This window comes from Anas platyrhynchos, chromosome 2 (genome assembly GCF_047663525.1).
Source record: "Anas platyrhynchos isolate ZD024472 breed Pekin duck chromosome 2, IASCAAS_PekinDuck_T2T, whole genome shotgun sequence".
In the NCBI taxonomy this organism is placed as follows: domain Eukaryota; kingdom Metazoa; phylum Chordata; class Aves; order Anseriformes; family Anatidae; genus Anas; species Anas platyrhynchos.
In genome coordinates this window covers 36,532,280-36,560,000 of record NC_092588.1, presented here as the reverse complement: position 1 = coordinate 36,560,000, position 27,721 = coordinate 36,532,280, and the positions used below count along the sequence as shown (strand labels likewise).

Genomic DNA, 27,721 nt, shown 5'->3' with positions numbered 1-27,721 from the left:
GGGAAATACTTTGCTATTATAGTATTTTTCCAAACCAATAGTATATTTTGTTCAATAGCATTACAAGATATTCAACAATTACAAGATATTCAATGCAGAGCTGGGAAAAACTGTCTTATTTTTCTAGTAAACACTACTGCTATTTTCCAACTTGGTATGATTGCCAGAGAGAGCTTAGGCAAAATAAATATATATAGTGCAAAACAAGCTATAGAAACAGCAGGGGATAATTTTCAGACACCACTGGAATCTTATTAAAATATTTAAAGTGGGAAGGCCCAAATTATGAGCCAAATCCAACTACAGGAAATATGTGATACTTTATTAACAGCTGTGATAGTATGTTTGTAATAACTTTCATCTGTTTCAGGTATATCCAGGTGGTTCTTCCACCCATTTACCACCTCGGCAGTACTAAGGAATGGATGCCTTGAGGTGAAAGCTCTGCAAGCAGAGCCACTGCTTTCTTTCTGCATCAGCCTCAGCAGGAAAAGCTTCCTTGTCCTACACTGCAGGGACCACCACCAAGGGTAATTCAATTTCCACGCCTATTCAGCCCCGGCTCTGCACACTGATACTGCCAACCACCAGCTCCACTTTGTCCCTGCAAAGCGCTCACTGCTGTGGCATTGAGGGCTGCTGCCCAGGGACAGCAAGCTGCTTCTCCCACAGAGAACATGTCAGCGAATCAGTAGGTTAACTGAGATAACCAACACACTGCAGAACAGCTTTTAGCTTGGCATCGTATGATTGATCATTGGACATTATTGACTTTGGCTTGGTTTACGTCTGTAGGACCTATCTGAGGGACTATGCACTTATTTATTGGTTTCTATGAACCCTTTGCTCCTTTTTGTGTCAGTTGCCCTTGTGCACACACACACACCATTAGTTTTTCTTTTCTTTTTCATTAATCTGCCCGAAGACAGTCTAGAAATCCAAAAGAGCGTTGTCAAGAGAGTCGAGTGATTCACATTTGACTGTGATGTTTAAAGTTTACCCTGGCAAATACATACTGTATCTGCTAGGGAAAATATTCAGTGCAGATGAAAAGGGATGTCTTTCTTTCCCCTTATCATCATGCCTAAATATCCCTGTTTTGTAAAACAGTCGAGCTGTTAAGTTCTATGCTAAGGCACGTACACACTTTGGAAAGGTAATTTGAAAGCGAGTTGAGCCATGACAAATAGGGACAGCTGGCCTAATTGAATCATTTGATCTAAGACAGCTCAACTTGGTTATCCTCACTGCAGTCCACATTGATATTAGCGAGTGAATCATTAGCCATGAAATCATGTCGACTTTCCCGATGCAGCGTTCTTGACATGACAGGGAACGCAGTCTGCCTTTCATTACAGCACCAATGAGTTCTTTAGTCTGTCATGGAGAGAGGAAAAAAAAAAAAAAAGAAGAAAAGAAAAGAAAAAAGAGTGCCTTGAAAACTTTTATGCGCAGCAACAGAAAGTAATTTGTTCCTACCTATATCATGAAGCAGTTAAAAGAAAGGCACTGTTATGTCTTGGTTACCTGTTAAGCCACAGTGGCAAGCCTTGCTCTGGCTGCACATTCAGCATCCCTCAGCACCCACACAGCCTGCTGCTGGGACACCAGCCCTCTGGCACTCTGACCAGCCTTTGTTGCCTTGTCCAATGCTCTTGCAGACAAAAGAGTGTGCAGTTAGCCACCCTAAAAATGGTTTGCAACATTTATACATTGACACTCTTTTTTTGTACAGGCTATTTATAACAGTAACTTGTTATGTCATAACTCATTTGTACATTAATTAATAGTGGGCTACAGTTGCATCTTTGGCATTTAGACTGCAATTTTTGGCTTTTTTAAATGCTAACTGGATTGCTCCTAATCTAGCTCACATTTCAGTCATCCTAGTACAAAAATAATCAGCAGATTTTTTTTTTTTTTCCAAATATCTCCAATGTATTTAGGAAGAGACATCACTCTTTAAAGCCTTTCCTTGATTTGCAAACAAATGATCTCATCCAGCTGCTTTTGAATTGAATGGAAATTTTCAGTGGGAACAGAGCCAGAACCAGATCCCAGGCTCTTTTAACAGTCATAGGTGGACAGAATTACCTGATGGTGTAGATCAGATTACTGGTGGCAGGACCAGACAAACATAATTTGGGCAAAACTAGGAGCCTGATGAAATTTGGATAATATCCAATTAAGGAAAAGCGACAGGAGCAGATTTTTTTTGCAAGTTAGAGAGACATGCCAGCACTGGATTGGGACAAGTTTCAGACCTTGGAAAAGACACCTAGCATGCATTATTTTGCCAATAGTGGTCTAAAGAATATCTCTGTAACCTACCAGGGAGAGTAGAAAAAGAGAAACAAGCACAGGGGCAGGTTTTGATTTTGTAAATCAAAACCAAGCAATCCCCAAGGCAAAGCTAAAGAAATTGCAAGCCTGACAAGATACCAGAAAAGCTGATAATGGCCCTAAAATCTTTTTTTCTTAGTGGGGGCTTGATTCATAGGAGCTTTCCTTTCATTTAATATATGAAAGCTAGGTGCAGAGATTTAATTTAAAACTCTGTTACCCTGTAAGCAGCAGCTATGGGGAAGCACAGTTCTTTCCATCCCAAATGTGGAGTTACAATCTATGTCATGAAGGTTGGGAAGTGATCATTGTTAACCAGAAGGGGAGAACCTCGCCAGCTTGCCTTCTGGAGAGCTGGAAATGTAACAGTAGCAAATGTGTAGGAGATAATCAAGATTGAAATTAGATGTACAGAAGGGGCACAGGCTTTTTCAAAGAAATAAAATTGTGAGAAATTTTCAAGTCATTGACGCCAATGCTTTTCTCAATTTTTGCATGAAAACACCCTTTATGAGGGTGGCTACTTGTTTTTAGGGTAGGATTTCTGTTCTGCACAAATCATGGTTAGAGGGCCCAACACTTAGGAAATTCATCTGCCTGAGTTAGTGTCCTAACTGCTTGGTTATAATGGAGTAGTGATCCTTAATTGAGTGGTTTTGTGCAAATAACTATATACATCATAGAGAAGGCAGCTATTTGTCTATCCTGGTGATTAGACTAATCACCTGGGATGTGGGAAACCTGTGTTCAGGCCTCCCCTGTGCCTGATAAACCATGTTTACACTTCTAATACTGTTGGTAAAGCCCTGAAGTACTGGAAGCCTTCTCAGGACTGGACCTGAATTCACAAGACCTGCTGCATCGTTGCTGCACCACAGGCAGCAATCCTGATTCGCACCAGATAAATGTGGAGACAGATTTGTCTGAGCAGGAAAACCAGAGCTCAGGTATCTGCTGTGCCCCACTGCATGTGTAAGCAAGATCAGCTGTACTAAAAACCACTCCCAAGAGATATGTGGCTAACTTCATCTTAAAAGCCTCCAGAGATGGAACTACCATGTTTTCCACATGTCACTCAACCCATGCTTATCCATTCCTCTCATTAGAAAGATTTATTCACTTTGCAGCATGGATCTCAGCTGTGTAACAGCTTGAAGACTGCTGTTACATTTCCCTTCAATCTTTTCAATTGAAATGAAGGCATTCCTTATTTTCCTAGCTACTCGGCTCAGTCAGGGCCAAGATAGGCTTTGTAACTGTAAGTTATGTATTTTTTAAATAGTTTGTTGTTCTGAGATAGGGAAGAAAAGAAAAAAAAAAAAAAGCAAAAAAAAAAAAAACTATGTATCCACTAAACTTTTGGGAAGCAATTACTTTTCCACCCTTTGAAAACCAGATGAGATATACTTGCCAGTTTTCTGCTATTGCTCACACTTCCTACCAGCTGAAGACCTGGTGTGACCTAAAGGATTTATTGTCAGTTGTTTAGGACGTTGCTTCATCTGTAAGGAAGGCACAATGATTATATGTAGGTCAGCCCAAATGTGTGCCAATGAAACTTTCATATCATCACTGTCTTGTATTCAGTAGATGTCACACATGCCACAGAAAAGCTAGTTCAGAAAGATTTTTATTAGTTCTGAAGTTTTTCATTAGCAGTGTATACATGCATGTCTGTTAAATATGTCAGATTCTCACATTTCTTAGGGAGAAGAAAACATATATATTTCAGAATTTTCTAGAATGGTCTCAGGTGCCTTCTTTAAAATGTCAGGAAAGTGACAGTCACTCTCCTGAGCTCTCCCAAAGCAACCTATGCACAAGCCTTTTAAATCTGGAAAGTAGATTTCCTGCCTTTCTAAAGTACATAGCAAGACCATTTTTAACATTGGACTGTTTGCATGGCAATAGCCCTTAAACTCCTCCAAAAAAATCCATGATACTTTCCTACCCTGAGCTGTGATGTAGTTTTTCAGTGTACACGGTAAACTACAGGAAAAAAACAATTCTCTGATGACTCTTTCATATTGGCTGCTGAAGGAACTGGAATTTGTGTTAATAAATGGTGAATGAGGTTCCTAACTTCATCAGTCCAGTTCAGCCAGACAGGCTCTTGTTGATTTTTCACCAGTGTAGAAGTGAAAAATCCACAATGGAAGAGTAGGCTATTCCCTTCATGCATACACTGAACTTTTCTGGTTTCATATTTCTTGTGCTTGATAAAGGTTCAATTTTTTCCTTTCCCAAATATACTTGAAAAACTACAGGCATTGGTTTTCCATACCTTTCTGCCTTCCAACATTCTAATTTCTTTCAAAAGTCAGTTAAAGAATCTTCTCCAAAAAATATAATTTTTGCAATGTTTTCTCAAAGCTATACATAGCTTCACTGCCTTCATGCTCACAATCAGACATAAAGCTTGGTGAATTTTAGGAGTCTTCTTTAAAAATCTAACATATTTCAAAATTACAGGGATAGCATTGGTTACAATTTCTTCATATGTCCAATTTCCTCTAACCTAAAGATGCAAGGTTTATTTAGTACTTAGGAAAAGTGAATGTTCGCTGTCTTGCAAGAGTCTGATTTAGTAGCTTGTTTCAGCCCGAAACACGGTAATGTAATGCTTTTATTCACTGATGAATTTGAGCAGTACAGCGTTAATCACTCTCACTACCGTATGTCACCTGAATAATCAACAAACCCCAATGATACATGTTCCTAGATCCTGTAGAGTGCCATTTATCACTGATGCAGAACCTGTTTGTTCTTGACATGTCTTATTTGTGCAGAATAAGCAGGGAATTTACTGCATAAATAATGCTAGGTGGGCATCATTTAAACACAAATACAAGGGAATCTTGTAGAGGTTTGAATCTATTCAGAACCATATATGTCTAAAAGAGGTAGAAAAGGTGGGAAAATGGAACTTCATTGGTAATTGTAAAAATGCATTTAAATTATTTGTAACTTTCAATAAAAAAATCTGCATGTACTGATTAACTATTTAGGATGCATCCAACTACTTGTGCAGTTTGTCAGATTTTTGATGTGGAGAATTTCAGCTGAAGTTCAGAGGACTCTGAAACTATCAGCCTCGGTTTTTACAGTGTGGTGTTTTTTTTTTCAGTGTCATTTGTACAGCCTTGCCTGAGTGGATGAAGACATTTCTACTCTTTGCACAGTTTTGCTCTCACTTAATGTCAGAGATGGTGGCAGGACAGTAAAACACATTTCAAATGTCAGGATGGGGGCAAACAGGACAGTGATGCTGTGTCCCACCTCTTGCTCTGCCTGACACAGAACAGGCAGCTGCACAACCTTTCCTGTGCTATGTCCTTACCCTCCTCTCACAAACAGCATGGCAGATGGAAGATCTCACGTGCTGTATGGATGCTTTGTTGCTTAACTTCCAATGGGAATTAGATTCCCGTCTGCAAATTGGTAGAAGCAGTGGAAATCTATCTCCATGCTTCTCTCTCCTAAAGATGTAAGACTGCATTTCAGAAAGAAATAATCCAAGAGCTAACAGTATCTGTCTGAATATTGAAAAGCAACAAGAGAGGACTGAAGTCTTGGCAAAGTGGCACAAATCAGGTAAATTTAGCTACAGCCAGCTTTAGGTGTGAGACTGAAATCAACCTTTACAGCAACAGGGAATATTTAACTCTACAAAGGGTGACCTGTCAGGCACAAAATGGCAAAAGATGAAAAAATATTGAAATAACACATATGTATCAGCAAAACATCCCTAAGCAGTATGACTCAAGCACTTCCATGCGTGAGACATAAATTAGATATTTGGTAATCCCTCAGAGACAGTCTAGCTGCTGTAACTCTCATATTTCTATATATAAGGTATTTTCTGAGCTGAAAGCTTGTTTAAAATCTCAATCTTACTATGTTAGAATTATGCTGTAAACCTAATGAGGTTATTTGCAGAGAATGAAACTGCAGAACTTGAGAAACATGAGCAGCCTGTACAAGGGCAGCTCTGCACTTCATAGTTTTACTGGAAAAGTCCTTCAAATGGTCTTGAAGAAGTCTTTCTACAAGCTCTGAAGCCCAGCTTGGGACAAAGTTGTTCATCCTGCCACAGATAAACAACTTTATTTAGAAATTTGAGGGCTATTAAACAAGGTGAATTTCCCAGATGAATCAGCACAAATTTATTAATCCAGGTGTTACTGTAATTGTGATTCATTGGGGAGAGGAACACTGTTCAATGGTCCTCAAACTTACACTTCCATTTAGTGCTGTGCTGCAAGCACAGGACTGTGAGCTGCTGGCTGCCTTAAAATCCTGTATATTTCTTTATATTCTGCCATCATTTGAACTTAAGTGTGTTAGGAATTCTGGTTTTATTTTTCTATTTATAAAGAGATTGTTCAGAGTCAGGTCTGTCCTTCTAACCTCTTGTATCTGCAGCACTACACTTACCATTCTCCAATCATAAAGCAGTATTCAGAAGGAGGAAAACCAGCACCTGATCACAAAACAGGACTGGGATGGATCTCAGTCAGTGAGTGCAGACTTCACTATCACAGACAAATATGTAATTTAAAACTAATCCCACTCCTTTTGGAAAAAAAATATATATATATCTAATTTTCCTGCCTTGTATTGGAAGACTGTTAAAAAAAGAAACACAACAACAAATACTACTGCTCCAAGTATCTTGCCAAAGTTTCCATCTATATCCTCCTCATCACACTGATTCGTTGTAATCTTTATCTTTGCCTTTTTAACAGTCTTTTTTATCCCCTATACTTCTCTGCTGTGCCAGAGGACATGGACCAAGTTGTCACTGCTTTCAAACCTTTTCACTCTTTACAGAGATGAACCTGTACAAACCCAGCCCACAGACACCATGCAGCAGGACCAGATATCACAGAATTTTTTGCTCTTTGTGGTAGTGTTTCTGCATCTCTCTTCAATGCCAAAGAGATTTGTCGTCTCATTTTGCACATTCCCGAAATCACACATATACATGTATAAGCCATGATGACTGACGTTCATGGAAAAATGGATGGATCTACACCTGCATATAGAGAGCTTTTTAAAAGATTAAAAATAGTGGGACATGGGATCCGTGTGATAATTCTGCTCCACTGGCATCACCTGTTAAAGGGCACACATAGCTACAGCACAGTGGAAACATCAAGCCATTGCCCAGTAGGAGAAAAGCTTTTACCTAAAGGTTTGCAGGTATCTATCTACAAAATCAACAGCTACAGTCATCAGAATGGCCTTTCAGTTGCCCACCATGCGTTTACTCCCTAAACTCTGTGTATCTATGGGTTCAATTTTGTTTGCTGAAATCTTTAAATAAGTCGCTCACTGAGGCAATCAGCTCTGGTGCTGGCTTGGCCCACAGCGCAGCAAGGGATCACAGTGCATGGGGGGGTTCCAGCACCAGGGAAACCCCAGCGGAGCATGGAGACCTACCAGGAGCCACAGCTCTCCCAGGAGCAGATGACAAGGCATGGGCAGGGCCAGGAAGAACAGCGGCCACCCCCAGAGGGACAAAAAGCAGCCCTAAGGATTGCCTAGGCCAGAGCAGGCAGCCATGGCAGGAGGGCACAGAGGAGGGCCCCTCCTCAAAGGAGAACCATTCCACTGGCTGAGTGGGAGACATGAAGCACACACAACCCAGCACCCAGGCACTGTTATGTGACCATCTGAGTGCAGCTAAACAAGGAGCAGTTTGTGCAAAAGTTCACTCAGAAGGGGGCAAGGCCCCTTCACCTCTGGTCTAAGTAGCGTACGCTCCCTCAGGTATGGTTTCGACATGCCACAGAGCTCGTGCCCCAGCAGCTGTTGGAGTTGCTGCTTCAGCTGTGTCAGTCTTCCACCCAGGCAGACCTTCTGACAGCAGATGTAGCTCTGCAGGCCCCAGGTTGCGGGGTTGCTTCTCTGTGAAGCTGGGGCTGACAGTCATCTCTTCTGCCGTAGGTGTGGTGGTGGTGTTCATGAGTTATGTCACCAGGTCAAGGACTTACAGGAGGAAGTAAACAGGCTCGTTCATGAGGACGAGCAAGAAATAGGATATTCTCTGAGACACTACAGCTCCCCATATCCAATGGTATCCTGGGGTGCATTAGGAAGAACACTTCCAGCAGGCTGAAGGAGGAGATCCTGCTCATTTACTCAGCCCTGGTGATTACTCTGTCCAGTTCTAGGTTCCCCAGTGCCTGGGAGACATGGAGCTCCTAGAGAGAGTCCAGTGAAGGGTTACTAAAATGATTGAAAGACTGGAGCATATGATGAAAGGTTGAGGGAGCTGGGCCTGTTCAGCCTGGAGAAAAGAAGGCTCAGGACAGATCTGATCCATGTGTATAAATTAAATGTCTGAAGGGAGGTTGTCAAGAGGATAGGGACAGACTCTTCTAAGTGGTGCCCAGCAATAGGATGAGGCAAGGGGCACAAAAGTAAAAGTTATGCAATTGTTTGTTTTAAAACCACACAAGATCACAGACCATTAGGATTCTGTTGAATACATTGGGGCTTCACGTCTCTTCAGAAGCCAAAGATTAATCTGTTATATTTCGCTGTGGTGACTGAACAGTGACAGGAAGTAACCAAAGTATCTAGGCTAGGATGAGAAATACAAAACACAAAAACTGTCTGAAGCCTTCCACAGACAAGTGCAGAATTGCAGCTATGCACTCACTGCCAGCTTTGAGCTATGCCCTGACGCAACCAGGCATGTATGGATGAAAAAAGAAAAGGGAAGGGAGGTAAAATGGGAAAGGAGCTGCGTGGTTCTGCAGGAGATGTTGGTAACTGCTCACCCAAGGCTTGTCCATGGTGACTCTACTGTCTGCTAAGTTGGCCCCATCTCCTCTTCACCAGACAACAGGCTCCAGCTGATAACCACGTCTTCCACTTTGTCTTTCATGGCTAGCCAAAACAGAATAGGTCAGAAACCCTCTCACATGTCTTGCCCTAGGACTGAAGGAGTTTTTGTTTGTTTGTTTAAGGATTTAGAGGTGCTGGTCTTGATTTGTGAAACAGGAAACTTCACAGAATTCCACCCCACAGTCTGAACCTCACTGACTGCACAGGATAAAAAAGATAATAATAATAATAGCATTTTGTAGTTGGACACATTTTCTCAAAGCCTAGAAAGAGGAAGATATTTCCAATGTGGCATCCAAGCGCTTATGTAAAATTAGAAACTCAGAGGGCCTCAACAGAGGAAGAGAGAAATAGAGAAAGACCATGACAACAGAAAGTGAAATGAGAGTGAAGATTTACTTATAATCTAAGGGTTTTTTTTGTTATTTTTGTTTTTGATTATCATGTTTGCATTTAAATTCCTGAAATCCTCATTGAAGATTTTTAAGAAATGTCTGATTTCTGTTGTTCTTAATTTTTGTGCCTAATAAGGAAATTAATAGGACTTAGTCTGACACTATTCTTTAATTTCATCTTCCAAGAAGTTCCTAAGGAGTTTTATGAGATTGCAACATCCCACAGAGGAAGTCAGTCATATGTTCATAACATACTACAAATTTTACTAGGAGGGGAAGTCTAATTGAAATTTCTGTATATAAAATTAATAAAGATACTCTCATTCAACCACATCCAGCTTCCATCACACTCACACACACACACACAAAAAAAAAAAAAAAAAAAAAAAAAAGCTAAAAATTTCACCTTTATTTTGCCTTTTTTATGTTTTAAGTATTAGAAATTAATGGAACAATCCCTACTATTCCTTTCCACAATTCCTGTATTCTTTTGGATAATATACAATAAAAGATTTTCATTTCTTTGATTGATTGATTTCATTTCTTTGAAAAAGATTTTCACTTTCATTTTCATCAGAAGCCAGAAGTTGTTCTTGATCTCTGATCACCCATTACTTTTATAAGTCACATAGTTCATTCCTTTAGAAATTTATTCTAGTTTAACAACATTTCTTGTCACTACTAAACACAAGTATGAGATCAGGACTAAAGTGAAGAAAAGTGCTTTCCAATGGCTTAAAAAAAAAAAAAAAAAAAAGTGGATGGAATTGATCCTTCTGTTTGAACATTTTTCAACACAGCCAAGGTGAAATTGCTATGTTACTAATGATTCACTATAACACAATTTTTATGTTATGTTACTTTAAGCAAAAAACTTCACTTTCTAATCAAACTTACTATCACTGCAGAACCTGAATAACAATCAATTCAAATGCAGCCAAACTAGGCTTAACATCCTAAAACTTGAGAGCTTCATTAAGTATTAGATTAATTTAATGTGTTTTTTTTTTTTTAGATTAATTTCAGATTAGTTTTCACATAAGCATTTGTGCAGCTCAAGCAGTATCTTTCCTTTCTGTCAGTTTCATCATCTGATGGAGGGTAGAAAGACAAAAATGGATAGAGAAGATGTACAGTGATAAAGTAAGTTGAAGAAGATTTAATTACAGACTATTATTACATATTTTGCCATGGCAAGCATGAAAAGGTAAAAGAGTAACATAAATTTGCTAGTGATTAGAGTGATAGAAGATACTGGAGCATCTTAGATAAATAAAGTGGGCAGTTTGAAATAGCAGAGCAAGGTACATGGCTATAATTAATGTTACTGCACTCACTGCTGAAGTTTAAAAACGATTTGACAAAGTAGTATGCTTTATGCACATCAGATGAATTGAGTATTTCTTCTAGCACAGTTAAAAATACATTAAAAAATTCAGAAAGTGGGTTTATGGGTGTCTAAGGGAAATCACTACAGATGGGTATGGGAATTCTGAACTGTTGTGAAAATTGCTAACACTTGCATAACAGTAGCTGAAAGAAAACAGAGAAATATTCTTGCTGCTCCCAGCATAATCATTTATTTATTAGGGACATGCCATTTTTGTTTGGAACTTTTCATATGTTTCCAATAGGGTATGTCTACAGGGAGAACACAGAATGAAGCAATTTAGGGATGAATATATAATATAGTAAGGTTCAGATCCACAATCTTATTAATTATTTGTTTGTGGTCACTGTAACTCCTTGCCATTGTGTAAATTTCCATTGGTAGCAATAAAAAAACAAATTCAGCTATTGGGAGGTTATCTCTTCATCACATGCTACCTTGCATGTTCAGAGAATCATAGAATGGCTAGGGCTGGAAACGACCTTGAAGATTAACTAGTCCAACACCCCTGATGTGGGCAGTGATATCTTTCACTAGATCAGGTTGTCCAAAAGCCCTGTCCAATTCAGCTGTGAACACTTCCAGTGATGGGGTGTCTACAACTTCCCTCTTTCAGTTTCTCACCACCCTCATCATGAAAAATGTCTTCCATATATCCAATGTAAATCTACTCTTTTATTTAAAAACGTTGTTCCCTGTCCCCTGTAGTATGACTTCATACCATACATTTATACAGTATAATCAATTACATTTCCCCTAGGTCCATAATAGCTGATCTTCTAGAACATATTAAGTACTTCACATTCCAATAATAGGTACATGGATTGGTTACCAACATACATCAAAGATGATATGCAAACAGGTTGAGAACTACACAGTTAGTGTTAGTCTGTGCCCATTGGAGACAGCAAGGATGGCCAGTGCCTGAGGCTCTCCTGAGCCTCCAGCACAGAGCCTAGGCAAGATAGTGTCCACCCATGCTTGGACATAAGCAGTCTTTTTTTTTTCCCAGTATAACCCATACCAGGGCATGAAGGACAGCAACCCAGAGACTCACTCTACTGCTTCCCTGTCAAGATACTTCAAATATGGTCCCTAGGGCAAGGGAAGGAACTTGGCATTGAGAGGAAAGAGACAATGTGTTTTGCCCCTTAAGAATAACAGCCACATGTGAAAGGGACAATGGTTTAGACAACCTACTGGGAAAAAATATATATATATATATATCAATTTGATTGTGGACCATTAGAGAAAAAGCAAAAAATCATTAAATAGCTAGAGTAGGGCAGTAGCTACTACTAAACAGTCTGCTAAGAATGATTTATCTGCAATTGCCATTGTTATCATCACACCCTGAGTTCTATCTCATCATAGCTCACAAAATAAAATGTTGTCAATCTGAGTAATAATAAAACAAACATGGAAATCATCTCACAATATTGACAAAATGTAAGATAATCAACAAACTATTAGAATGGGCCTGTTGATTCAGGCAAATGGAATGCAGTAGAGCAGCTGTTAGCTTTATCCTACCCATAAAGGAAAACCTTTGTGACTCACTTAGGGCTTTATGAATTACCAGCTTGTTTTCCCCTCTCAGCTTGTACCTATCTCAACTCTGCTTGCCATAGCAAGTGCTATTAAACACTTGCTACCTTCAACAGAGAAATGAATAAGAAATTCAGTAATCTATTTTCAAAATTGTTAACAGCAAGTTAAGTGATTTAGCTTCCACCAATGGGCAGAAAAGAGCATAAGAGCTTTTGGGAGCCTTTTCAGCTTCTGCATGAAAATGTAAAGAGGTCCGATGGGAGCACAAATGAGATCTTGTTGACTGATGCCAGAAAATGTTCTTATTTGGGCTTTCAGAAAGAAGGTATGGTAGTATGCAAAACTGAGGGAAAAATATATCTGAAAGAGTCAATTCAAAATCATTGCAAGGATCTTGATAATAATTTTTCCCTATTCAGGTACTTGAAATAATAAAATCATAGAATTTATTCCATGGCCAGGGATGCCACCCAGCAGAACTGTTTGCCCAGGGCCTCATCCAACCTGGTCTTGAACAACTCTAGGGATGGGTCTTCCACAGCTTCTCTGGGAAAGGTAGAGATAAGGTAGAGCAAAATGGATGTTTAGGAACATTCTCTAAGGACTGTAGGCTTTCTAGGTCTTGTTAGCACTGAGTCACAACATGGTACAAAGACACTGATTTCCCCAAGGACTTGCATTTTCTAGAAAAAAAATAAAATAAAAAATTGTTTTATTCTCTTTTGTTTTTAATCATTAGTTTCACTACTGAAATTTCATTTAATGCTCTGTGTGCAAAAGCACTCAGTCTTTAAGACATTGCATTGCAGAATATATCTAAATTGCTCCATCATTGCAATTATAAAAAAACTACTCAAAGCTGGAAAGTAAAACTAAAGGAATACATTTACATAAGCATGACTGCATTCATTTTTGATGGTAACACAGTGAAGATCAAGCCCAGGAAAAAGCAAAGACCTATTCCTCTGTTTTAAGTCCACTGCTCTGAGATGTAGCCAAGGCATGGGAATCTGTGAACTGAACTTAACATTTTAAAAACTAAATTTTGAGGGAGAAAGCAAAGGCAAATAGTAATAATACCCATAAGGGACTAGTACCCATAAAAGGAGAAGATAGGAGGGATCCAAAAAATACTCAAAACCTAAACTGAGCAAAAAAGCTCAAACATTTTACCAAAATTAAAAACAAAATACTTTTGTGAATATATATTTTTTTTAATAACAGGTGACATTTGTAAATGTGTTTGCTCAATATGTAGAAAGGGTGAAGTGATTTGTGTTAGCTCACATACTAAGCTGCTCTAATACTTGGGTGAAAATCGTCATCAGGTGGAAGCAGCCAAATGAGTTGTGATGATGCTGTTCTCTCTTTGGAGCTGCACCATTCCAGCCATTGCCAGGGCCTGTCTGCTACAATGACAAAGCCTATTTCCCTGACAAATAGGGGTCATGTCCAACATCCACATTTGGATAATTTCTCTTTTGGATCTTGAAACTTTTTCACAAAATCAGAATAAAACTAGTGCATGTAGCCTCCCAAAGACCCCACAAGTGTATTTTGCAGTGGGCAAAATCTGTGCACATGCTTGCTGTCACCGAGCAGAGCCCACCTTGTCAAGCAGTAGCGTGAGGAAGCTTTCAGCAGAGGAAAGGAACAGATGTGCTAAGGACATCTTCCAACATGTCAGAATAGTTTGCATCCCTGTTCCTACAGCGGTGGTGGCCTAAAATGGACATATTAGTGCTAGTCCTATCAGTCCTACCAGGTTCTGGCTTTCCACAGCACTCTGGATGAAGGAAGCGGGGAGGTAGTTCACAGATGAGCTGAGGCATCGGGGAGCCAGGGGGGATGACTCCACCATGGTGGCCATCATCACCACCACCACTCAGGCGGGGTGGCCAAGCAGCACGTCACCACCGGACGGCTTGGAGCAGCCAGCTCGCAGTTGCTAAGAGACAGCACATGCCAACTTGGCTTGAACGAAAGCCAGACGAAACCGCGGGGCTGCAGGAGAGAAAGGCTCACACCCAGAATGCCAACTTCTGGCGTCCTTTCTTCGGCTCCCGTCAGCTCCGTAGCATTGTAGGAGTCGGTTTGATCAGGATGGCCCTCGCACGAGCGGTGACAACTTTGCCAATTCTCCCCAGTCCTGCTTCGTAGCATTTATTGATAATGGCAACGTGTTAATTATAGGACACACTTGCGAATTGTGAATTCAGCAAGAAGGAACACATTGCGGCACAAAATGTTCCGCTCGCACCAACGTGTGCCCACCCACCTATTTTCTTCCCGTTCAAATTGCATTCCACTTGTCTCTCAATTTCGCCACTTCTCCTCTGCATTTGGCAAGGGCCTCTTGAAGAAGGAAGTCCGAATTGGTCAAATGGTTAAATGGGTCCCAGAGATGAATGCACTGGGCTTGGCTCACTGCAAGCTTTCTGATACTGGAGCACTGAGAGATGGGCAGATAGGTCTGAAAACCTTCACAAAACTCCTCGGAGTTTAGCCTCAAGGCTGATCCCCAAGGGTACACCAGGAACATTTAATTTCAGAAGTTTCAGGCATGCCGACAAGGAGAAGTAATCATACTTGTCTGCTGTCTTCACCCAGTGCATTCACATAAACCATAATTAGTCAGAGAACAAGAATTAACATTATTCTCATACAAAGAAGGCTCCAAGTACTTCAGCTGGAGCTTTTAGCCAAGTGTATTTCTGAACTTCAAACTGAAAGTCAGATTTCTGCCCTGGACTGGAAGTCAAAAGAGTCTTCGTTCATCAAATACAAATCCATGACCAGTGAAGCCACAATTCAGAAGCAGTGAGGGTCTTTACAAGCCTCATGAAAAGCAGGATTAAAAAATAGGATAAAAGCAGGATTAAAAGTGCCACACAAAATGATTTTTTTTTTTCAAACAATTGCTCTTTCTAAGCAGAGGTTACTAGCAGTTCTGGCTCCACAACAGGGGTCATGCATACTTCACCATGTAGAGGTCCAGAAACATTTTAGCAGCTAGCAAACAGGAAGGAAAAATGGATCTTCTCCTATCTTGGATTCTACAAAAGACAGAGAAACTTAATACCTTCCCACATGCCCTAGAGAACAATATTAGAAGGAGTATTTCCCTCACTTACACCAGTCCCTGAAAATACAAAATGTTTCTACAGTCAGAAGCCAGATGTGAGTCCTGACCTAAAGCTGCTATTAGTGTACTGAATTTTTTGCTTTCATTTTTGTTGGGCCTCCTCTAAAGAATATTAGAGTCACCCCAGAAGAATACAGGTGAGATACTTTGCAGTATGCAAGCTGTCCTTCAAAAACAAGCAAGCAAAACCTCTAAACATTCAGCTTCTACAATTTGAATTAAAAAAAAAAAATAAAAAATGTAGTACTTACTGCAAAATACTAATTTGGAACACAACTTAAAAACAGTGGAAAAGGAGAGGAATAAAGTGGAAAAAAAAAAAAAGGTGGTTTGAAATTGCTGTCTACTATTCAATACATATTTAACTGATGATCAAAATAACACCTTTGGGATTATTCCCCATCATTATTTAATTTTCTCTAACTTCTACTTTCTCCTAAGATGCTGTATGTCTAAATGCAGTATAGAGAAATTAACATACAGACACTTAAAATAGTAGTAATAGAAATTCCATTAAGAAAGTAATATATCTATATAATCACACGTCATTCTTATCAGATTATCCAGAATAATGCTTCCTACAAAGCTAATCATATACCTACATGCCTAAACACATACATACTCACATACCTAATATTGGTTTAGATTTTTAAAAAGCCTGTAAGATAGAGGTTGTACAAACCTTTTTGTCCACTTAATACAATACTTTTGGAGGGTTGAAAAATCTTGGATCTGATATCTGACATCTGATAAAATCAAGCCTTAAAAATATAAAATATGTGTTCAAGCTTGCAATCCTTTTTCATAGTAGTCCCACTGAGGTAAGTGAAATGTTATGTACGTACTCACAGAGACAACAAGATGACTGAATAGACAGTTCATATCCTACAACGTCTTGCCCTGGAAACGCGTTCTTTTCCAATTTAATACAGCCATAATCCTTAATTCACCCTTGGTTTAGCAACTTCCCCCAGTGGGGAGAGTTCCAGATGAAATGACAGGCCAATAAGGACATAGTGGCAGCCTTGTTTCTGAATTCACTGTTTTTTGTCAGTTTTTGTTACAATATTAAACTTATTTGAAAGTGGGGGTAGTTTTTCTGTGAAACAGACAGGCTATTGACACTGTGTGACATGGGTGACTGGGGGAGATTGTGCATGTCACAATATATTTGTGGTTTGACTGTTCTACCTATGGATAGATCTGTTTTTAAAAGCCTCAGTTTATACCATCTTCCTGCAGGCCATTTCTTTGAGTTGATGAAGCAAATAATTTTTTTGTTTTGTATTAACACAGCTTTTAAGGGGTTGTCAGAGAAAGACTGATGAGGGGTTAAGAATTTCTTTTTGAAGTTGTACAGAATTACCAACTAATGAGTTGATTTCTTTGATGGGTCTTTTATAGTTGGCTGCAGCTGGACAAGAATCAACCACAAAGGGATCTTGATTTTGTTCATCGTTAATTCCAACTCAACAGATGAAGTCTGGCTATCATCGTCACCTTCACAGTTTGCCTTTGTATTATGTGAAGCTTGCATACTCAATTAACAATCTGATTAGCAAGTTCTTACATTCTTCAAGTAGCTTTCTTCATTACTGCCAACATATCAGGTCCTTCAAGCAGGATTAAAAAAATGTTTTTCTGTTTTTTTTTTTTTTTTTTTTTTGCAATGGTATGATTTATAACATTAGTATTTAAGATAGCGAATGCACACAGGCCAGCAGGGGAAATTAGTAACTTCAGAAAGACATTAAGAACCACAAAAATATTGAGAGAGTTAAAATTCATTAAAATCTAAAGAAAAAAAATACTTTTTCCCTCATTTTCACAGAAGCTGTATGTAATGATGAGGTTTTTAGTTTTGTCACTTTTGTTCAGATTGTGAAATTCTTACAAAATTAAAATAAAGCAAGAAAGATCTGGATTCACAAAATGCTTGGGTATTCTAGACTCTGCTGCAAGTTTAAATCCTGCTCTGGACTGGAAGTTAAAACTGATGGCTGCTCCAAAAAAAGTAGATGCCACTGTCTTTTGAGTGAAGTCAGCCTGATTTTCCAGCCTGAAGTCTGGAACCACTCTTCCGGGAAGTCAGACCAAATAGGGATCACCTGGTAATGGCTGAACTTGACACAGTTCAGAGATTTACTTCAGGTTTACCTGATGTTTTAGTAATAGTAAATAACAGAATGTTGGATAGCTTTTGTTTTTGTCCCAGGAAAAAAAAAAAAAAAAAAAAAGTCACACGGGGAGATGATTATAACTTTTCTTACCTATTACACACAAAGTAAAAAAGTAAAGAAAAATGCATTGGAATGAAATCCATTGCATTTACAACATTGTTTACAATGATGTTTTAAGTAATGTGTTGTGTTTTTTTTTTCCCTACAGAATGAACCATTCCTCCATTCCTTTTTTTTTTCCAGTTATCTGAAAGTTTTGTATCTGCTTAAGTAAATATTCAGAAACTCCTGTTAATTAGATCACTTCTATAAAATAACATAGAACTGTGAAACTTCTCTCTATTTGCTTCGTACTAAGTCATGTCCAACTGTATCACTCAAGTCATGATCCCATAATACATTGTGAGAGACCCCTGCAACCCTGGTGTTTAAAAGTTAAAATTCACAAAATTTTAAATTCAACTAAGTAAAAGTAGTCTCTTCCTTCACACTATTCTATGGAACAGGTCACGAAGATATGACTCTAGATTTGACCCTGCATGGTTAAGATGATGCTGTATGCCTTGGGGAAACATGAAATGACATGTCTTTCTAGAAATAGAAAGGCAAAAAGAAATCATAGTTTTCCAAGGAAGCTCTATCATTTTTATTACTGCTTCTAAAGATTTATATAATGCTTTGCACTTGAATAGCACACTCTTTACACAGTGATCCCAAAATACTTTGTAGTAGTGTATTTCACTTTGTGACAACCCAATGAAATAGGCAAATAACACCATCTCCTTTATATAAATTGGTCAGAGAGTCTGAGAAAGTTAAGCACCTAATTCAAAGACCATTAAAGCAAATGAAAAGACTCCCAGCAGGCTTTTGGTCAGTTACTAATGAGACATCTCAGGTCATACAAAAAATTTGTGACAGAGAGCAGAACTCAAGTGTCCTTATTCCAATTCATGTGCCTTAGGTAGACATCGCCCACCTTCCATATAAAAAAGATCTTTCAAAGGGCACATTTGTGTCTGTCATCTTCATAGCAGAGTGTCAAATCTGTAAGGTGATATTTCACTTATTAAAGAAATAGCTACATAGCAAAAGGTCCCAGGTGGGCACAGAGAGGTCTTGAAATGAACAGCTATCTGAATCACAGTTCCGGGAAATTAAGGCCATATTTCAGGCCAAAGTGACCCAAGTGTGTGCTGACCATTTTTATAAGTACAGGAAATCTTCACCAACTGAAGCAAGAGGAGGAATAACAGGATGGATAATACTCTGATGGGAGGATAAAGAAGACATAGTCAGATGCTTCTAAGAAGTAACCAGTGACACGACAAGAAGCAATGGACACAATCCAAAATACAGTAAATTCTGTTTAAATGTAAGAAAAACCTTCTTTACTTTGTAAGGGTGGTCAAACACTGGCAGAGGCCAGAGAACCTGGGGAGTCTTCATCCTTGGAGGTCTGCAAAGCCTGTCTGGACTCGGCCCAGGACAGCTTGCTGTATGTAGCTGTGTGTGAGCAGGGAGGCTGAACCAGATGATCGCTTTGTGTTCTAAGACTAACTTTGTGTTCTAAGACTTAAATAGTAGCTAAGACAGAAGAAACCCTCCTAGGCGGCTTGGGATTTAAACACACACTAAAACAGTAAAAAGCCTCACAGACAGTTTACAACCACAAGAAGTGGTTGTAAAAACACTTATTCCTCTGCTCTCCTATGAGCTCCCCATCTATCTCTTGCTGCTGCCTCAGATCTCACAGCATCACCCTTGACACTGCCGTGACTGCTGGCTGTGGAGGTACTGGGGTGCTATAATTTAGAGGTGCTGTAGTTTGGAGATCCACCATACCTTGAGTAATGAGTGTATTGCTCACATCCAGCTAAGCTCAAATAATTCTTTGTTCAACCATTTTTCATAGCATCTAAAACAGATATCTCTTTTTCAAATAATTATTTAGAAGACAAGTAAAGAAATGAGGGAGAAACAACCTTGTATTTAAACTGCCTACATTTCAAATGGAAAGCTTTGACCTGCATGTTAAGATGCATATCTGACACAAGCACACACTTGGATTAAATTCCCATCTCTCTATTATCTCTTGGCTGATACCAAACACATAATGGGTTTCTGGGGAGCACAGGAGGACTTGAGATATTTGACTGCAACAAGGGGCAACTAAAGCGATGACAATTTGAGATTCATGCCCAATGGGTCTATGCCCCTCTCTTGAAGCTTAAATCCTTTTCTTGAATGCATCCCCACACTTTCCTTCATGAATCAAATGTATCTGTTCAGTAGAAGCAGAGCTTGTCTTTTCCTCAGTGTTTGATCGAAGTTTACTTTCCTTAGTATTTAGCTTGAGGAAAATGGTCTCCATCTGAGAACATGGATATCCAATATGATACTGCAAAAGTATTGATGCCATATTTTATTTATGAAAGATTTATGTGATATACATTTGTAAAGAATAAAATCTGTAGAAAAGAGATAACAATCCTGACACAGTATCTCTTCATCCATTAGAGATATTCTTAAGCTAAGGAGAAATAATTCTACTAAAAAAATAAGTAATTGATGCATTTATATTTATTTCAAGCTAACTAACTGTGCTACAAAAGCCAGCTTTCTGAAAGTCATGCCCCCACCTCTAATATGCATTTTAGTCACCACAATCCCATACTGAGCGCAAAAGGTAGAGTTAAGCAACACATTTCCCTGAAATGGCAATGAAGTGCAGCCAAAATAGAGATAATTATTTTAATTAATGGTAATGATTTTAACGGTTGAACATTTTAACTAATTAATTATGATTGATTGCTTGTTATTAATCAGGAATGTGATTCAAAGTTCTAATTGAAAACCTGAGAGCAATGGGCACTAAAATATGATATACTTCTGCTGAGAGAACAGGCATTTATTTTTGATATGAAACACTTCAAACTAAAATTCATTTTGACATTTAAGATAGCCAGAAAATAACGTACATCTCTTTCACAGGAGACTTTTCACATGCAGACATGGGTATCTTAAAATACCCAGATAACTAACTTGAACAAAAACAAGGTGCTTTCTGGGCTTGTTTAAAATCTGCTTAACCCTCCTGTGCTCCGCTTGCTGTCAGCACGGCGTCACGCTGCCATACTTCCATACACGAGGGAGAAGCTAACTGCACAATATTTATGCAGGATATGAACTCACTGAAGGAGCTTTATAGACCCGCTGTTCTAAGGATCTCAGAGAGGCATTTGTTGAATTAAATAGCTCCGTGAGTTTTTCCCTGGGATTCACTCCATCACCAACATGTTACTCCTGCAAGCCTGGGTTGCAGACCACACTGGTAGACCAGCATATTTCCTACCCAGAAAAATCCCTCATGACATCTGCATGCCAGCAATGGCTCTGGAGCTTCAGGCAGCATGAGGGGAGACCATGCACGTAGGGTTGCACCCCTGGGCACCATGAACTATGGCTTGCCCACCCACCAGGAGCTGGGACTTTAGGCAGGTTCAGGGTTTGCCAGCCACATCTGGCTGCCCCATTGCTGCTAACCAGGAGGCTTGGCTGCTCCCACAACAGCTGCTGGACCTCTGCAAGCAGCAGCAGGGTGTATTGAGGAAAACCAGCCGCCTCAACAGGCTTCCCTGAGACACCAAGGGTGGCTCAGCAGCTGCTGCGTGGTGAGCCATCTGTCCTGCTGGCTGGACAGCACTCCAGGGATGGCTGCAGGAGGACCAAGAGACATCCGTCTACATGTATGCCTCTAGACTGCAAAGAGAGGAAATCAGGTGCCACAGGGGACAGTTGGCATTATCCTTCAATCAGGGTAAAGGCAGGCTACCACTGAAAATGGAGGACCAAATGGAGGACCAAAGCCCCTGTCAACAGGGATCTCTATGGGATCATAGAGAAAGACCAGTGCAGAAAGTGAATGACACAGCAGCCCTAGGCAGGAGCCATCTCAGTCTCCTTTTTCCAGGAGGTGAACATTTAATGTTAGGCTATAAGCGGTCCTTTCACTCAAAAAATTGTGTTCAGAATTTTTTCACAGTTACTAGTGCTTCCCTGAAATGCAGGATTTAATAATAATTAAAAAAAAAACAAAAAAAACACAGGGCTGGCTTAGGAAGAAAGGGGTAATGCTAGAGTTGTAGTGTCACCAAAATGTTTATAGAAGAACCATGGAGCTGTTTCACAGCTTTGATAGAGGATTTGCTCCTTCACTCCTCCCTGATTCAAAGAAGAAAAAAAAAAAGAAAAAAAAAAAAGGAGAATCCCCAAAGTACCATTTGGCAACTACTATAAATAAATGTTGCAGACATAATATTGCTTTCCTCTTCCAAAAAGAAAAAAAAAAAAAAGACATTAATTTTTACAATAAATGTATAGGCTAGAAACTTGTGGAGCTGGATTAAGAGAACATGACTCTTCAAGCACAACCTTAATGCTACTGGTGCCGGTGAGACTGTTCAGTGTTGGCAGGGCTTAGTTTCATCTGACAGTGCACGCAGCACTGGGGCACTGCATGGCTACCACCCAGGAACTTGCCAAAACATAGAGAAAAAACACATCAGAGAATGTAAGTGTGAGGACTCCATCAATCTTGGTCACATAGCCCAGCCCCAGGGTCTAGGGCTCTGAAACAGTTTTGTCTGGCCCAGAGATCTGTAGATGCCTACATCCCAGTTCAGACAACCAGTGTAGTGATTTACCCTGGGAACATGACTTCAAGATTATTTTGTAACCCTCAATATTTTTAAAACATAAACTGAGATTCTCGCCATACAAATTCAGGGTATATGTTTAGGAGATCAAGGTGGAGGAATTTGCCCAAGTTTTCAGATTTTTAAATTCATTGGGCACCTTCATGTTGAGCCTGAGAGTCCTTGGGCACTTAAATTAATCCTATGCAAAAGACCAAAAAACAACATTTGTGATCCAGGCTTAAGCAGTCATCCCACCCTGAGCTCTGTCTAAATATTCCCAAAGTCCAAATGTGGTCAGACCTATGCTTAATTATGAGAGTAATTATGGCTCAATTGCTCAGACATGCAGCAGGAGCCCTGGGTCCATGATGCTGCAGTGCCTGCAGGACACTGCATTCCCACCCCACAACCAGGAATGACAGCTCTGGAAATGATTCATGAGTGTACCAGACATCCTCGATTTAGCCATGGCAGTGCCCATCAAAGGAATACAGACACAAACAAATTAATTCACCTCACATTCTCAGCAGAAATGTACCAGAACCTTTAATTTAGCCCTCAAACTACGGAGAGTGGTTTCCACCCTGGGCACTGCACATTTACCTTCTGTGTTAAACCATCAAATTGATCTTGGAACAAGAGAAAAGGGAAAGTAAAATGTAGACAGATTTGCTGATCTGAAGAAGGCCAGAAGGGACTCAATCAGAAAGTTGAACTGCCCACCTACCTCTCTTCACATCACAGGTGGAAAATTTAGCAACATAGCACACTTCTTACCATAATTACTTGCACTGTGGCATAGGTATGAATTCCTTCCATAGCTCCCCTATTTCAATAGACCGTTTGTAGAGCTGACCAGCAGACACTGATACACAACAGAGCACTTGCAATTTTCCCTCCTGAAGAGACATCCCACAACAGACATGACCCTGCCCTTCCCCAAAGAATGGTGACTGGCCTGAAAAGTGGGACAAACTGGGCAACACTGAAAGGACTGTGTCCTTATCTTCACTAGTTGTATGTTGAGCTGTTTAGCTGGAAAAAAAAAATAAATAAAATAAATCATTGCTGCTGATTGCATAAATAAGCCCCAAAGCTGCAGCCCTATGTGCTCTGCTCCTTTGAAGGACTGCCGTATCATATTAGCAATCATCAGAGAAAACCCTGCCTAGAAACTTCTCTGAAAAGCTGCAGCACTTCAAGAAGGATCAGAAAGAAATGTCAGTAGGCAATACTCCCCCTTGCCCCTTTAGCATAATGGCTCAGGAGAGGGAGATTACAACAGGTTTTCATCATGAATATCTTGTGTTTGAGCAAGGAGCAATTTCCTGACAGCTTTGATTCCAAATTTCAACATTATGTCACTTGCTGAAGTATCAGACACATCATTAACCAGCTCTAGCAGGTTTTGTTATGATATGATGAGTCAATGTCTGCCTAGAAAATTTAACCCCTTTTTCTCTTTCACATGTTTCAAACGAGCTCTCTCCTGGAGACGTCTGCCTTTCTGAACAAGATTTCATCTGAATCATAAAATACCCATTGATGCCTTAGTATTTACATGGCACTTGCTCATGCTAGTGCCTTGTCCTCTGTCTTTTCTATGCAGTAGCTCTTTGCATCATTCAAAGGGCTTTCTAGGTTTAACTGTCTTCCCCCTCTTCAGCAGCAAAGCATTATTCCTCATCCTCACCCCTCAAGTTCAGAAAAAAGGGAGGTAGCTATGGTTTCTCACTGACTTCTTTTGGTTGGCTGTGGGGTCAGGACACTGGCACATACCACGATCTTGGACAACCCTTGCTAGGCTGCTGCTTGTGGCCTTGGCTTTCTTTCTCATTGCGCTGTTTCTGTGCACTACCCCAAGTTCAAGGAGTGCTGCAGGTTTTATGAAAAGTCATATTTCACAGAGGGCCTGCAGAATGATTCACATATTCTAGTAATTGCTATGCGTTGCTTTATATAATGCTTTGCAAGACTAGGATCTAGGAGAGTTTTTTAAACTCATATATATCCAGAAATCAAAGACTACCCTGACCAAAAAGGATGTGTTGCTGTAGCATTAATTCTTCTTAACCTTTGCATCTAGGACAGGTCCGCACAGATTTCTAAACCAAGGTGAAGGGAATGGGAGTAGACAAATCAGACACTTCACAATTTCCTACACTTCTTCTGTAGTATAAAGAAGTCAAGTCTACCACCTCATTTTCCCTTTTAATTAAAGCACCATTATTAGGAGGGGTCTATTAATAAATACTTGGCATCCTTTTTGTCTTATAGAAAATCTGTTTAAGTAGGGGACTAAGCAGTAAATCTGTCTTCTTTACAAACAGTAAGCAAGCAGGCCAAACACCACCCTTTAATTTAGGTCAGCCAATGGAAAATGACTAAATTAAAATCAAGATTTGGATGTTGCAACATTTGAAACCAGGAATGCAGGCTTGAAATATACAAAAGATTGACAGCAGAGAAGTGTGTTTGAGAAATCAGGAGCTTCTATACTGCTGTGCTCAACACAGAAAAATGTACGATAGTTTCCCCTTCATCCCTGACTCTGATCTCCAGCAAAACTACAGCACACTTTCTTATCTCGAGAGAGGAAACGAAGCCTTCCTCACTTGTCTGTAGCTTTCAAAATTCAGCTGCACTCAGGCTTTCTGATGAAGCCCTGCTTGATCTGGGAGCATGGAGGCTGTCCAAAAGCAGGTGTGACCTACTATTTGCAAAAATTTATTTTTCGTGTTATATATCTGTGTTCACTTAGCTACTACACAAAGTGTTTTCATCAAAATATGTTTGTGTGTTTAAATGCTTTGCAATACGCTTAAAGCAATTTGTTTGGCTTTGTGAAGCTGCCAACACAACTTTATTTTCAGTAGGTTATGACTATTTATTACTCTTTCACATAAGATTCAGTGAAGGAAAGCCTGTGAGCATCTCCTGGGAATCTTTTCTGAATCACCTTAGTACAGGGTTGTGCTGAGATAATGCCATGGGTTATGCTCACAGAGCAGGGGCAGCTCTGGACTGTTTGTCTTGAGCTTAAATGCTAAATATTTTTGTTTAAAAGCATTCATAGTTTTAAGTGAAACTGCCTGAAATCTGAATTAGATGTGAATTTACTTTCAGGCTCTCCCTGTTATTTCCTGTGCTGTATCCAAACACCTCAGTTACTTATAAAATACACACAGAAAATATTTCTTGGCTGTTAGGCTGAAATGTCCATGCAACAAGCCAGGACTTGGGCAAATATTTTCAAGGTGTTCACACATGTCATGCCTGCCTCCACATAAAGCTGTTTCGCCCCCAGCACTGCATGCTCTGTATTTACGAACCTGATTGCCTTTCCTTCAGAAATACCAATGATAAAAATAGAGGAGGAGGTAGTAAAGACACAAAGCTGGTTTTCTGTCCAAACATCAGCTATACCAACACCAATTGCTCCCCTGACAGCAGTTGCAACTTTCTCACCACTCCAAGGAAAAATGAGTATGAGAACAAGAGGTATGCCAAAGGCTGTAGTTCAAAGTTCATTCCTACTACTTGTTGTAGGTTACACCTAAAACTGCTATGGCTCTTAAACAGTAATTAATAGCTCTATAAACAGTTATGTATGTTAATATTACACACAGAGAAAAATGTAATTATATAGACTTTTCTTAAAGCTATCATTCAATCTATCAAGATGTTGCAGAAATATTTAAATAAAAATAAATTCAACCTAGGGCCTTTTCTTCCTTGCAAGGCTGCTTTGCAACATGCCTGTGAAGCCCAGACCTGAGGTTTCTACTGAAAACTGCCTTGAAGAGGAGGGTGAGGCTGCAAAGCCTGGGAGAAAAGGTGGAATCAGGGGGAGAGAAAAATCTCTGCATGCACTTGAGCGGCAAATAGACACAAATCCCTCGCAGTGTTTTTATTGCAGGGAATGACTGTCTGCTGAAACAGAAAACAACAACAACTGTTTGCTGGTAGCCTCAACACAAACACCAAGCATTCAGCAATATGAAACTGCCTTTCAGCCACGCTGCTGACTCGCCAGGGGAAAAACTGAGGCCAGTACAAGGCAGATTTCACTGTCAGCACCTGCCCAGAAGAAAAAAAAAAAAAAGAAAAAAAAAAGGCATTTCCCAGGCTGCTGGTCTGACTGCTTGCTGGTCTGTGCTCCAACACAGCACTGAGCATTTCCACCCTGCTTACAGCTCCCTTCCCCTCCAGGGGTGGAAATGCTTCCAGTGGTCCCCAAATTGCCCTGGTTAACTGGTGCTGGATCCCAGCAGTGCAGCAGGACAAGCCCACAACTGTCAATAGACAGTCACTTCCATTTGGCAAAGCCAAAACTGTGAACTTACTCCAATTGCTCCATTTTTTGCTTAGTTTCCATTGTGAAATAAAACAATATTTAGAACCTTAATTCCTGTGTAATTTGGAAAATCATCTAGACAAGGCAATGCTGTGATAACTGTGTTATTAACCCTGTAGGAGTCCCCCGGCTTAGATTGTTTCCTCTAAAATATTCTAGTAAGAGGGGAGGAGAGAAATGCCAAGGAGGTGAGAGGGAAGGAGAGGAAACTCACGGCAAGGAATGCAGTTGTCTCTGTGGCTGTTTAATAGATAAGAATGAATGCTGCTGTTTAACTAGATCCAGTCTCTGAAATATCTAATTAAAACTGATGTGCTTATTTAGTTTCCAATTCATCACAGGTGGGCCCACATTAATGTGAAAATGAAAGTAAATTACCAGCATTTGGCAATCTCACTGAATGTCATTCACATTATTAGCTCAAATCTCAAAATGCATTTTAAAAATATGGTTCATAGGTAACAATGTACTTGAGAACAAGCAAAGCCTTGAATCTCCTAGTACGTTACCTGCATGTGTGAATTCAGACTTGACTGTGGGAGCTCATGATGAATGCACATTGTGGGTGGTGAACCAAAGCCTTTAGGCAACATGTTCTGGAAGAGTTTCACCCAGCTTCCTACCCATGTGGTCACTTGTGAATGGTTTATATTGGCCCCTCTCTTACCTGCCCCCCTCCAAAAAGATGCTCATGATAACTTCAGGCCATGGAATTGTAACCAGGTTTTGGGATTGTGCTTGTATTACAGAGACCTTGAGTGCTTCAACTACAGTGTGTTCAGCTTTATAAATGACAACAGAA

General features: G+C 39.8%; 1 long non-coding RNA gene across 1 annotated transcript; it reads right to left on the bottom strand.

Moving 5' to 3' along the window:
• Positions 1–7,026: 7,026 nt before the first annotated feature.
• Positions 7,027–27,175, bottom strand: LOC140001698 (uncharacterized). Its single transcript, XR_011807189.1, has 3 exons — positions 27,134–27,175; positions 9,135–9,243; positions 7,027–8,552 (listed from the first exon to the last, which is right to left on the bottom strand). It is a non-coding gene; the product is annotated as an uncharacterized lncRNA (long non-coding RNA).
• Between the last annotated feature and the right edge of the window lie 546 nt (positions 27,176–27,721).